Below are 11,712 nucleotides of genomic sequence, written 5' to 3'. Positions count from 1 at the left end.
TATAAGGATATTAGAAGTCACCTTGGAGTTCCATGACTTCTATTAATCTGCCTGTGGCCTCCCGTGTTTATGTACTTCTAATTTCATTTACCTCCTATATAGTAATCCATATATCCATTATCACCTATATATTGTGTATCAGTAAATTGACCCTGTGGTATAACAGTAAGAGTTACAGAGTCAGGACTCCTGGGAGAGCTAAATATACTCATAACTGCTTAAATGAAGGGGTGGATCACCTTTGCATTAGCTTTTAGTATGTTATAGAATGGCTAATCCTAAACAACTTTTCAATTGGCCTTCATTTTTTCATAGTTTTTTAATTATTTGCCTTCTTCTTCTGACTCTTTCGTGCTTTCAAATGGGGGTCACTGACTCCATCTAAAAAAACAAATGCTCTGCAAGGCTACAAATGTATTGTTAGTACTGCTTTTTGTTTCTCATCACTCACTCCTAGGGGCAGATTTACTAAGCTCGAGTGAAGAATTTGAATGTAAAAAACCTCGAATTTTGAAGTATTTTTTTGTGTACTTCGACCATCGAATTGGTCAAATTCGAACGATTCGAAGTAAAAATCGTTAGACTATTCGATAGTCGAAGTACTGTCTCTTTAAAAAATACTTCGACTTCATACTTCGCCACTTTAAACCTACCGAGGTGTAATGTTAGCCTATGGGACCTTCCCCAGCACTTTTCTAAAAATTTTTTGATCGAATAAAATCATTCGATTTGAAGGATTTTATCTTCAATCAAAGCATTTGCGCTAAATCCTTCGAATTCGATATTCAAATTCGAAGGATTTAACTTCGAGGGTTTATTAACCCTCGAAATTCGACCCTTGATATTCAAATTTGGACCCCAGCATTCAGATTGCTGACATTGTAAACTGGAGAGCTGCTGAATAAAAGACTAAATAACTCAAACACCACAAATAATAAAAAATGAAAACCAATTGCAAATTGTCTCAGAATATCACTCTCTGCATCATACTAAAAGTTAACTCAAAGGTGAACGGTCCACTTTAAAGGGGTGATTCACCTTTAAAACTTAACTTTTAGTATGTTATAGAATGGGCAATTCTAAGAAAGTATTCAGTTGGTCTTCATTATTTATTTTTTACAGGTTTTGAAATATTTACCTTCTTCTTCTGACCCCAGCTTTCAAATGGGGGTCACTGACCCCATCTAAAAAAACAAATTCTTTGTAAGGCTACACATTTATTGTTACTGCTACAAGTTTATTGTTATTGATACTTTTATTTACTCAGAAACCTGTTTTCCATAAAGTTCCAAATTACGGGAAGGCCATCTCCCATAGACTCCATTTTAAAGGGGTGGTTCACCATTAAGTCAACTTTTAGTATGTTATAGAATGGCTCATTCTAAGCAACCTTTCAATTGGTCTTCGTTATTTATTTTTGAATTATTTACCTTCTTCTTCTGAATCTTTCCGGCTTTCAAACGGGGGTCACTGTGACCCCATCTAAAAACAAATTATCTGTAAGGCTACACATTTATTGTTACTGCTACTTTTTATTACTCCTCTCCTCGTGTCCTGTTCATATTCCAGTCTCTCATTCAAATCAATGCATGGTTGCTGGGGTAATTTGTAGGGATGCACCGAATTCAGGATTCGGTTCGGGGTTTGGCCAGGATTCAGCCTTTTTCAGCAGGATACGGCCGAATCCTTCTGCAAGGCTGAACCGAATCCTAAATTGCATATGCAAATTAGGGGCGGGAGGGAAATCGTGTGACTTTTTGTCACGAAACAAGGAAGTAAAAAAATTTCCCCTTCACACTCCTAATTTGCATACGCAAATTAGGATTTGGTTCGGTACTTGTCAGAATCTTTTGCAATGGATTCGGCGTTCGGACGAATACAAAATAGTGGATTTCTGCATCCCTAGTAATTTGGACCCTGGCAACCAGATTGCTGAAATTGCAAAATGGAGAGCTGTTGAATAAAAAGCTTAATAATTCAAAAACCACAAATAATAAAAAAATGAAAACCAAAAAAAAAAAAAACCCATTGCAAATTGTCTCAGAATATCACTTTCTACATCATACTAAGGGCTCTTACTGACGAGCGGTTGTCCCCTGCGTTCCGTTTTTCTGCGTTCAGCCGCAGGGGAGCGCAGGAATAGACGCATTACATTTTTTCCAATGGGGCTGTACTCACACAGGCGCGTGTAGGTGCCGAACGCAGGAAAAATGCAGCATGTTGCGTCTCAACCTGCGTTTGGCACCTACACGCGCCTGTGTGAGTACAGCCCCATTGGAAAAAATGTAATGCGTCTATTCCTGCGCTCCCCTGCGGCTGAACGCAGAAAAACGGAACGCAGGGGAGCGCAGCTTCAACCGCTCGTCAGTAAGAGCCCTAAAAGTTGATTTAATTTAAGTGAGAATAATGTGGAAACTTTAGTTTAGAGGCAGCTGCTCAACCTGGGCTCAATGTCATGTGATTCCCAAGATGTCTTAACACCATTTACACCATGAGTAGATAAGAATAGTAAAGATTATATGGCTCAGGGCCTTTTTAGGGTAAATGTATCTGTTATGTAACAAATATGCAGCAGCATTTGCCCATGGGGTTTTGAATGCGGTGGTTCTTTTCTAATGACAAATGAATTGTGTGGGGCAGATGCTTATAGCAATAACAATTACATTTACAACATGTTCAGTGAATGTATAATGGAAATATGTTGTTTATTAGTGCAGGCAGCTGTTGGAAATAGGTAATGCAAACACACTGGATGCCTCCTATGTGCGGAAATCTTGACAGGACAGGCTCATACACACAGCCCTGCAAGCGAGTAGATAAAGCGGACGCTTACTGCTAGCGAGGAGACATTCCTACTGACAGGCCCATAAGCTGCCATGGTGTTGGATACACATGAACATTTCGGTGTTTTAAATTTGTTTCCTTCAGCTGTGGGAACTGTCTGCACTTTTGGTATCCGTTGCCACTGTCTGGGCATTTTGTTTGCGTTTGGGATAATTAGAAACAGAGTCCCACACATGATGGTATGATTTCCTCTTTGTCATTATTTCTGAGCTGTGACCAACATTTTCTATAAATGGGAAGGCTGGAGTATATTTAGCAGCTGGATATTTCGTTGTGGCCTGTGGGAACAACAAGAGCTGGATGTGTTCAGTGTCAGGTCCATGGGAGTCAAAACAGGTCGCTAGTTGTTCCTGTCTCCAAAGACATCAGTGTTGTACAGTGGTTACAGTTGCTGTGTTATATCACTGGGGTGTAGAATTTGACTCCAGCCAGAGTGTCATCTTCATGGAGTTTGCAATGTCTTCCTCCCACAGAGACTATTATCCCACTGTTACTATAGGCACCATCTCTCCCTACTATACCTGCTATCCCACAGTCACACTCCCTTCCCAGAGACTATTATCCACTGTTACTATAGGCACCATCTCTCCCTACTATACCTGCTATCCTACAGTCACACTCCCTTCCCAGAGACCATTATCCACTGTTACTATAGGCACCATCTCTCCCTACTATACCTGCTATCCCACAGTCACACTCCCTTCCCAGAGACTATTATCCACTGTTACTATAGGCACCATCTCTCCCTACTATACCTGCTATCCTACAGTCACACTCCCTTCCCAGAGACTATTATCCACTGTTACTATAGGTACAATCTCTCCCTACTATACCTGCTATCCCACAGTCACACTCCCTTCCCAGAGACTATTATCCACTGTTACTATAGACACCATCTCTCCCTACTATACCTGCTATCCCACAGTCACACTCCCTTCACAGAGACTATTATCCACTGTTACTATAGGCACCATCTCTCCCTACTATACCTGCTATCCCACAGTCACACTCCCTTCCCAGAGACTATTATCCACTGTTACTATAGGCACCATCTCTCCCTACTATACCTGCTATCCTACAGTCACACTCCCTTCCCAGAGACCATTATCCACTGTTACTATAGGCACCATCTCTCCCTACTATACCTGCTATCCCACAGTCACACTCCCTTCCCAGAGACTATTATCCACTGTTACTATAGGCACCATCTCTCCCTACTATACCTGCTATCCTACAGTCACACTCCCTTCCCAGAGACTATTATCCACTGTTACTATAGGTACAATCTCTCCCTACTATACCTGCTATCCCACAGTCACACTCCCTTCCCAGAGACTATTATCCACTGTTACTATAGACACCATCTCTCCCTACTATACCTGCTATCCCACAGTCACACTCCCTTCACAGAGACTATTATCCACTGTTACTATAGGCACCATCTCTCCCTACTATACCTGCTATCCCACAGTCACACTCCCTTCCCAGAGACTATTATCCACTGTTACTATAGGCACCATCTCTCCCTACTATACCTGCTATCCCACAGTCACACTCCCTTCCCAGAGACTATTATCCACTGTTACTATAGACACCATCTCTCCCTACTATACCTGCTATCCCACAGTCACACTCCCTTCCCAGAGACTATTATCCCACTGTTACTATAGGCACCATCTCTCCCTACTATACCTGCTATCCCACACACAGTTACACTCCCTTCCCAGAGACTATTATCCCCACTGTTACTATAGACACCATCTCTCCCTACTATACCTGCTATCCCACAGTCACACTCCCTTCCCAGAGACTATTATCCCACTGTTACTATAGGCACCATCTCTCCCTACTATACCTGCTATCCCACAGTCACACTCCCTTCCCAGAGACTATTATCCCACTATTACTATAGGCACCATCAGTGGCGTAACTAGATGTTGCTGGGCCCCACAGCAAATAAATCTTAGGGCCCCCAACATATCCAGTGTTTGTCCTGTTTTACCAATATATGTTCAAATTGCTCATCAATAAGAGCCTCATGGGGCCCCCTGTACCTCCTGGGCCCCCCTGCAGCCGCAGGGTCTGCTTCCTCTGTAGTTAAGCCCCTGGGCACAATCTCTCCCTACTATACCTGTTATCCCACAGTCACACTCCCTTCCCAGAGACTATTATCCATTGTTACTATAGGCATCATCTCTCCCTACTATACCTGCTATCCCACAGTCACACTCCCTTCCCAGAGACTATTATGCCACTGTTACTATAGACACCATCTCTCCCTACTATACCTGCTATCCCACACACAGTCACACTCCCTTCCCAGAGACTATTATCCCACTGTTACTATAGACACCATCTCTCCCTACTATACCTGCTATCCCACAGTCACACTCCCTTCCCAGAGACTATTATCCACTATAGGCACCATCTCTCCCTACTATACCTGCTATCCCACAGTCACACTCACTTCCCAGAGACTATTATCCCACTGTTACTATAGACACCATCTCTCCCTACTATACCTGCTATCCCACAGTCACACTCACTTCCCAGAGACTATTATCCCACTGTTACTATAGACACCATCTCTCCCTACTATACCTGCTATCCCACAGTCACACTCCCTTCCCAGAGACTATAATCCCACTGTTACTATAGACACCATCTCTCCCTACTATACCTGCTATCCCACAGTCACACTCCCTTCCCAGAGACTATTATACCACTGTTACTATAGGCACCATCTCTCCCTACTATACCTGCTATCCCACAGTCACACTCACTTCCCAGAGACTATAATCCCACTGTTACTATAGACACCATCTCTCCCTACTATACCTGCTATCCCACAGTCACACTCCCTTCCCAGAGACTATTATCCCACTGTTACTATAGGCACCATCTCTCCCTACTATACCTGCTATCCCACAGTCACACTCACTTCCCAGAGACTATAATCCCACTGTTACTATAGACACCATCTCTCCCTACTATACCTGCTATCCCACAGTCACACTCCCTTCCCAGAGACTATTATCCCACTGTTACTATAGGCACCATCTCTCCCTACTATACCTGCTATCCCACAGTCACAGTCCTATCCAACTTTAGCAGTGCCCCTTGGATGTCTGCAGCTGATGATTGCCTCAGCTCAGGTTTAATTTTCAGTACTTAATGCAAAGGCTGCTTTCAGGTGAGCAAACTACTTCCTTGGCAGCATTATTATTGACAGGTGAGTGCAGCCAGTGACTGAGCAGTCTGTGTTGGGTCAGTTTGCAGGTAATAGGTAAAGAATAAATAAAATAAAGACCTGTTTCAGGGTGGAGATTGAAGCTTTTCCATTCTAAGAAGCACTGTATGTGTCTGTCGTAAAGAGTTTACAATTTTATAGGGTATATATCTATTAATATAGGATGACTACGAAATTCCCAAAATTCATATCTCCAAGGGGTGTCATGGAACCTGGGATACTATTTAAAATGATAAATATTATATTGGTAGTCAATTGTTGACTAGGTCAAGAATATGCATCCTGTTGGTTTTAAAAATGTGTAGTACATCTCCCGTAATCTCTTCAACGGGTAAAATCTGTCAGGGGATGCTGGGAGATGTAGTTCAAAGACATGGGATTGCTAAAAACAAATATTGGCTAAACGACACAGGGGTGCCTCGGTATCCTATTCCATTTCCACACATATTGAATACGGGGGGAGGGTATTTACTTTTCCCCAGAGTACAATTGCTAGGGCACTATGGAGCTTTGTCTTGGATTTGTGGAAAGGCCACAAAGACTCGGATTTTAGGGGACGTCATGCTGCCCAACCACACCCACATTGGTTCAGAAACACTGGGGATGCGCAGAAGATACAATCGTTTTTTAAATTTGCTATGTGTGAATCCCCATCGCTCCAGTCCTGATGATGAAAATTTGGAGAATAATGGGGAAAGGGACAGGGGTGATGAACCAGTGGCGGAATTACCGTGGTAGCAGGGGGTGCGAGCGGGCCAGGGCCCGCACCCCTCAGGGCCCCCCGACAGTTCACGCGCAGCTAATTCCTGGCCAGTTCTGGGCGTACGGAGGGGGGGTCCCGACTGCGCATCCTGCGCCAGGGCCCGCCCCCCTCTAGTTATGTTTCTGTGATGAACGGCAGTGGGCCTAGGGGTGCTCGCTATGTAAATCTGGCCCTGATGTAGTTTAGAGCATACTGGTGTCAGATGGCACAGGGCACCCCATCTCCTGCTGCTCCCTGACTTGTGCATCTGAATAACCGCAAGTTAGGGAATGGGTGTGAGGGGTAACCTAAGTTCTTTACCCCTCTAGTGGTTGAATGTCAAAGGCACACACACCCTTACCCCAATTGCACCCATTCAACCCCACTCCACCCACGACACCTTGTCTTGGACTCAAATATGCCATGATCTCCACCCCAGCAACTCGTCTTGCACGGAAACCTCCCTCCCCCCAGAGAGAGAAGTGATATTTGGGGTGACAGAGTTAGAGAAGGGCTCGGGCTGAACCCAAGGGAATGCAGGCAAAAGAGGTAAATACCAAGCTCTTCCCACCCCGTGTCGAACTGGGGTCCGGGACCCACCAGGGCTACAACCTCATAGGCCCCAGCTGCAACCCCCTCCCTCCAGTTCCCTTGTGGATACCTTGCTTTTTCTTCTTGGGGCCACAATTGGTACCAGTGAGGTAGGTCAGGGAGCAGTGACCATGGTCTCAGGCCGGGAGCGGGCCCAGGTCAGCGGGTAGGGTTGCCAAACGGCCTGGCCAGTAAAAATTATGGCTGATCCCAATGTTATTAAAAGGGAAAAAAGATAAATATGTAGGAAGGCCGGTATTTTTTTCCAGAAAAGGTGGCAACCCTATCAGCGGGCCCACAATGGCTGGGCCTAGTGGCGGAACTACGGGGGGTGCGACTGTACCAGGTAGGATTGTCACCTGGCCAGTATTTTGCAGGCCTGACCAGTAAAAATGATGCTTGACCCCAATGTTATTAATAGGGAAAAAATCTAAATATATAGGAAGGCTGTTTTTTTTTCCAAAAAAAGGTGGCTACCCTAGTACCAGGGTCTGCACGCACCCCCTTTGAGGCCGCAAAAATCGTATTGAAAGGGGGGGGGGGCGCTGTACTGCCTGCACCTGGGCCCTCAACATATAGTTACGTTACTGGTGGGGCCCACCGGGTTTTTTCCAGCATTCCCACTCCTACCCATAGTACCAGACACATTCCTATTTTATCTCCCCCAGTTCTAACCAAGTCATCATGAATAAAACATTACCAGTACAGCCAGTCCTATATATTCTTGGGGGCAGCTGCAGGTGTGTCTGCTCTGGAGCAGAACATAAAGAACCTGTAGCAATTCTGCAAGACATACAGTGTACATATGTAAGAGCATGCGTCTGCCCTGAAGAGCTTGCAATCAGAGCCAGAAATGAAACTATTCGGGGAGACCTGCCTAAAGCCATAGGGACACGCACATAATAATAATAATAATCCAGTAGCCAGAATGAAATTCCCCGGCTTCCAGTGACTAACTGCCTGTTTCTGACACTTTGGGAAGTACAGCTGAGCTCCCCCCTCTTCCTGCCCCCCTGACTGACTGACCGGGGGAGGCAGCGGATTCCTGCCCTTTGGGGGTGGGACTGGGACTTTGCGCTCGGAGTCGCTGCTCTGCGCGTGTCACTGATCCGTCTGGCCCTGCCCGGGAGCCCGTGTCTGACTGGGATCTGACTCAATGCCCTTCCCTAAGGAGGGGAGACACAGGCACAGCCCCTCCCAGACACCGCTCCGTTCCCTTCCCCGGCCTTTTGTTGTTGTGCCTCAACTTTGTGTGAGCAGCAGCGAAGTTTGTATCCCCGGCGCTGCCTCGTCCCGGGACAAGCTGAGTGGCCTGACTGCGTGGGACCCTGGGATTGTCACTGACATACACTTGGCTCTGACACTGGTGAGTGGGGGACATACAACAGGCACGTGTCCTTATTCTCGCTACAAACTCACAGCCGCAACTTATGGCTCTTTTAGCTGCTGCACAACTATGGGCCAGTGCTCTCTCCCTTCTCCCATTGATTTAGCTGTTTAACTAGTTGTCTGCCAGTGGCATGTACAGGACATGGAGAGGTGTATACTATACTGTATTATTCTATCCTATCCTATACTATCCTATCGCTAAACTATCTTATACTATACTATCCTATACTATCCTATCCTAATGCTAAACTATCTTATACTATACTATCCTATACTATCCTATCCTAATGCTATACTATCTTATACTATCCAATACTATACTAAACTTTCCTGTACTATCCTATCCTATGCTACCCTATCCTAATGCTATACTATCCTATACTATACTATCCTATACTTAGGGATGCACCGAATCCAGAATTCGGTTCGGGACTCGGCCTTTTTCAGCCGGATTCAGATTCGGCCGAATCCTTCTGCTGTGCCGAACCAAATCAGAATAATAATTGGCATATGCAATTAGGGGCAGGGAGGGAAGTTGCGTGACTTTTTGTCACAAAACAAGGAAATTAAAAACGTTTTCCCTTTCCCACCACTAATTTGCATATGCAAATTCGGATTCAGTTCGGTATTCGGCCGAATCTTTCGCAAAGGATTCAGGGGTTCGGCCGAATCCAAAATAGTGGATTTGGTGTATCCCTACCCATACTATACTATACTATACTATCTTATACTATCCTGTCCTCTACAATCCTATCCTATACTATCCTGTCCTATACTATACTATCCTGTCCGATCCTATCCTATACTATCCTATACTATCCTGTCCTATCCTATACTATCCTATCCTGTGCTATACTATACTATTCTGTCTTATCCTATCCTATACTATGCTGACCTATCCTATCCTATACTATCCAATACTATTGTATGCTATCCTGTCCTATACTATCCTATACTATCATATCTGATCCTATCCTATACTATCCTATACTATCCTGCCTCCCTTTACTAGACAGCAGTGCTACCATAGACCATTCCAATGGAAATAACAAGTGCTGGGGGCAGAGAGATGGAAGGCTGATTGTGGAATAGGGAGCGCCCAGCCTCTGGCTTCTGAATATTTGGAACAGGAGCAGATCCTGTTATGCTTGGAATGACAGGAATACAGGGAAGTGCAATGGGGAGTGACTGGGACTGACTATATGGGGCTGGGAGGAAGAATGCTGGGGTCACAGTGCTGGGGGAAGGGGAAATGGTGCAATGTGGGGGGGGGGCTGTACTGTTTGGGGGGTAAGGTCTCAGTGGGAGTTTTAGTAACGAGCAGTTGTGATTTGAGATGACAGGTTTTGTTTCAGAGTAGAGTTCTGTGCTTGTCTCGGGTTGTATTATGTATGTGCCATACGATCTGCCGTTGCCATTGGCATTTAAATGCCCCCTGTTGAGAGCAGAGACTTATAGGACAGCTCAGGCTGTTACACAAGAAACACTACATTTTTTAGGTCAAGGGCAAGGTGATCTGCACCTAGGGTTGCCATGGGCACTGGCCAGTAAAAATTATGGTTATTATGGTAATGTTATTAATAGGGAAAAAAGATAAATATATAGGAAGGGCAGTATTTTTTTTCCAGAAAAAGAAAAACTCTATCTGCACCCAATCCAATAGCACCCTGCTGTCACACCCAGGACTCCTTATTTGGCATTATTTATGCTTTGGTTATTAAACTGCTTGTTCCTGTGCCAGAGATTTGCAGCCACTGTGTGATACGTGAGAAGAAATGACGGTGCTGCTCAGACAGTAGTAGGGATAATAACTGTCAGTGCATGACATCATCCATGAAATAGCTGAGACTGGGCCAGCTGACATTTAGGAAACCTTTAGTTTTTTAAAGTGTGGTAAAGGGGGGGGGGGTTCAAGTCCCCAATAATGACCACAGGGGTTACTATCACATTCATTCCTTTTTCATTCATTGTATGAATTGTATAGTTACAGTGTCAAGATGCTTAAAGGACCAGTAACATAAAAAAATGAAATTTTTCAAAGTAATAAAAATATAATGCAGTGTTGCCCTGCACTAGTAAAACTGCTGTGTTTGCTTCAGAAACAGTACTATTGTTTAAATAAATAATCTGCTGTGTAGCAATGGGGGCAGTCATTCAGGGTAGGGACACACTGGACAATTTGTCGCCAACGTTTTTAGGGTAAGGACACACTGGGCGATTTGTCGACAAAGTTTTTAAAAAGTAAATCGCGGCGACAAGACGATCGTCTTTTTTGAACAGACGATTCACAGCGACTATTGGCACAGAGCGATTTGTATCCCATTACTCTGTGCGGTACGTGCTCCACCCAAACCGGAAACGGTTTGTGCTTCCTGCTGTAACCTGGCGTCTTTACGTGCTTGCGTTCTTGCGTCATGCGTTCGCATTGTAATTTGAATACAATTGCTGCTACTTATCTGTATGTGTGTGCATGTCTAGGAGATTTCAGTGCTTTTCTAAGTACATGCTATTTCTGATAAATCGCTCGGAAAAGGGTCTCAGTGCGTTTTGGAGCTACAGGCGATTCACAAACGCGCTGTGGGCACAGGAGCTGGCGTCTTTCATTTGGTTTTGTTCAGAGACAAAACGAGCGATATGTCACCGCGATTTGCTTTTTAAAAACGGCGACAAATCGTCCAGTGTGTCCCTACCCTTAAAAAGCAAATTGCGGCGACATATCGCTCGTTTTGTCTCTGAACAAAACCAAATGAAAGACGCCAGCTCCTGTGCCCACAGCGCGTTTGTGAATTGCCTGTACCTCCAAAACGCACTGAGACCCTTTTCCGAGCGATTTATCAGAAATAGCATGTACTTAGAAAAGCACTGAAATCTCCTAGACACGCACACACATACAGAT

General features: G+C 44.7%; 1 protein-coding gene across 9 annotated transcripts in view; it reads left to right on the top strand.

Annotated features, from left to right (window-relative positions):
• The window catches only part of tacc2.L (transforming, acidic coiled-coil containing protein 2 L homeolog), a 122,197-nt gene that overhangs the window by 42,225 nt on the left and 68,260 nt on the right, over nt 1-11,712 (top strand). The window lies entirely within an intron of this gene.

This window comes from Xenopus laevis, chromosome 7L (assembly GCF_017654675.1).
Source record: "Xenopus laevis strain J_2021 chromosome 7L, Xenopus_laevis_v10.1, whole genome shotgun sequence".
Taxonomy (NCBI): Eukaryota; Metazoa; Chordata; class Amphibia; order Anura; family Pipidae; genus Xenopus; species Xenopus laevis.
The sequence above is the reverse complement of the archived record's forward strand: the minus strand, read 5'-3'. Positions and strand labels throughout refer to the sequence as shown.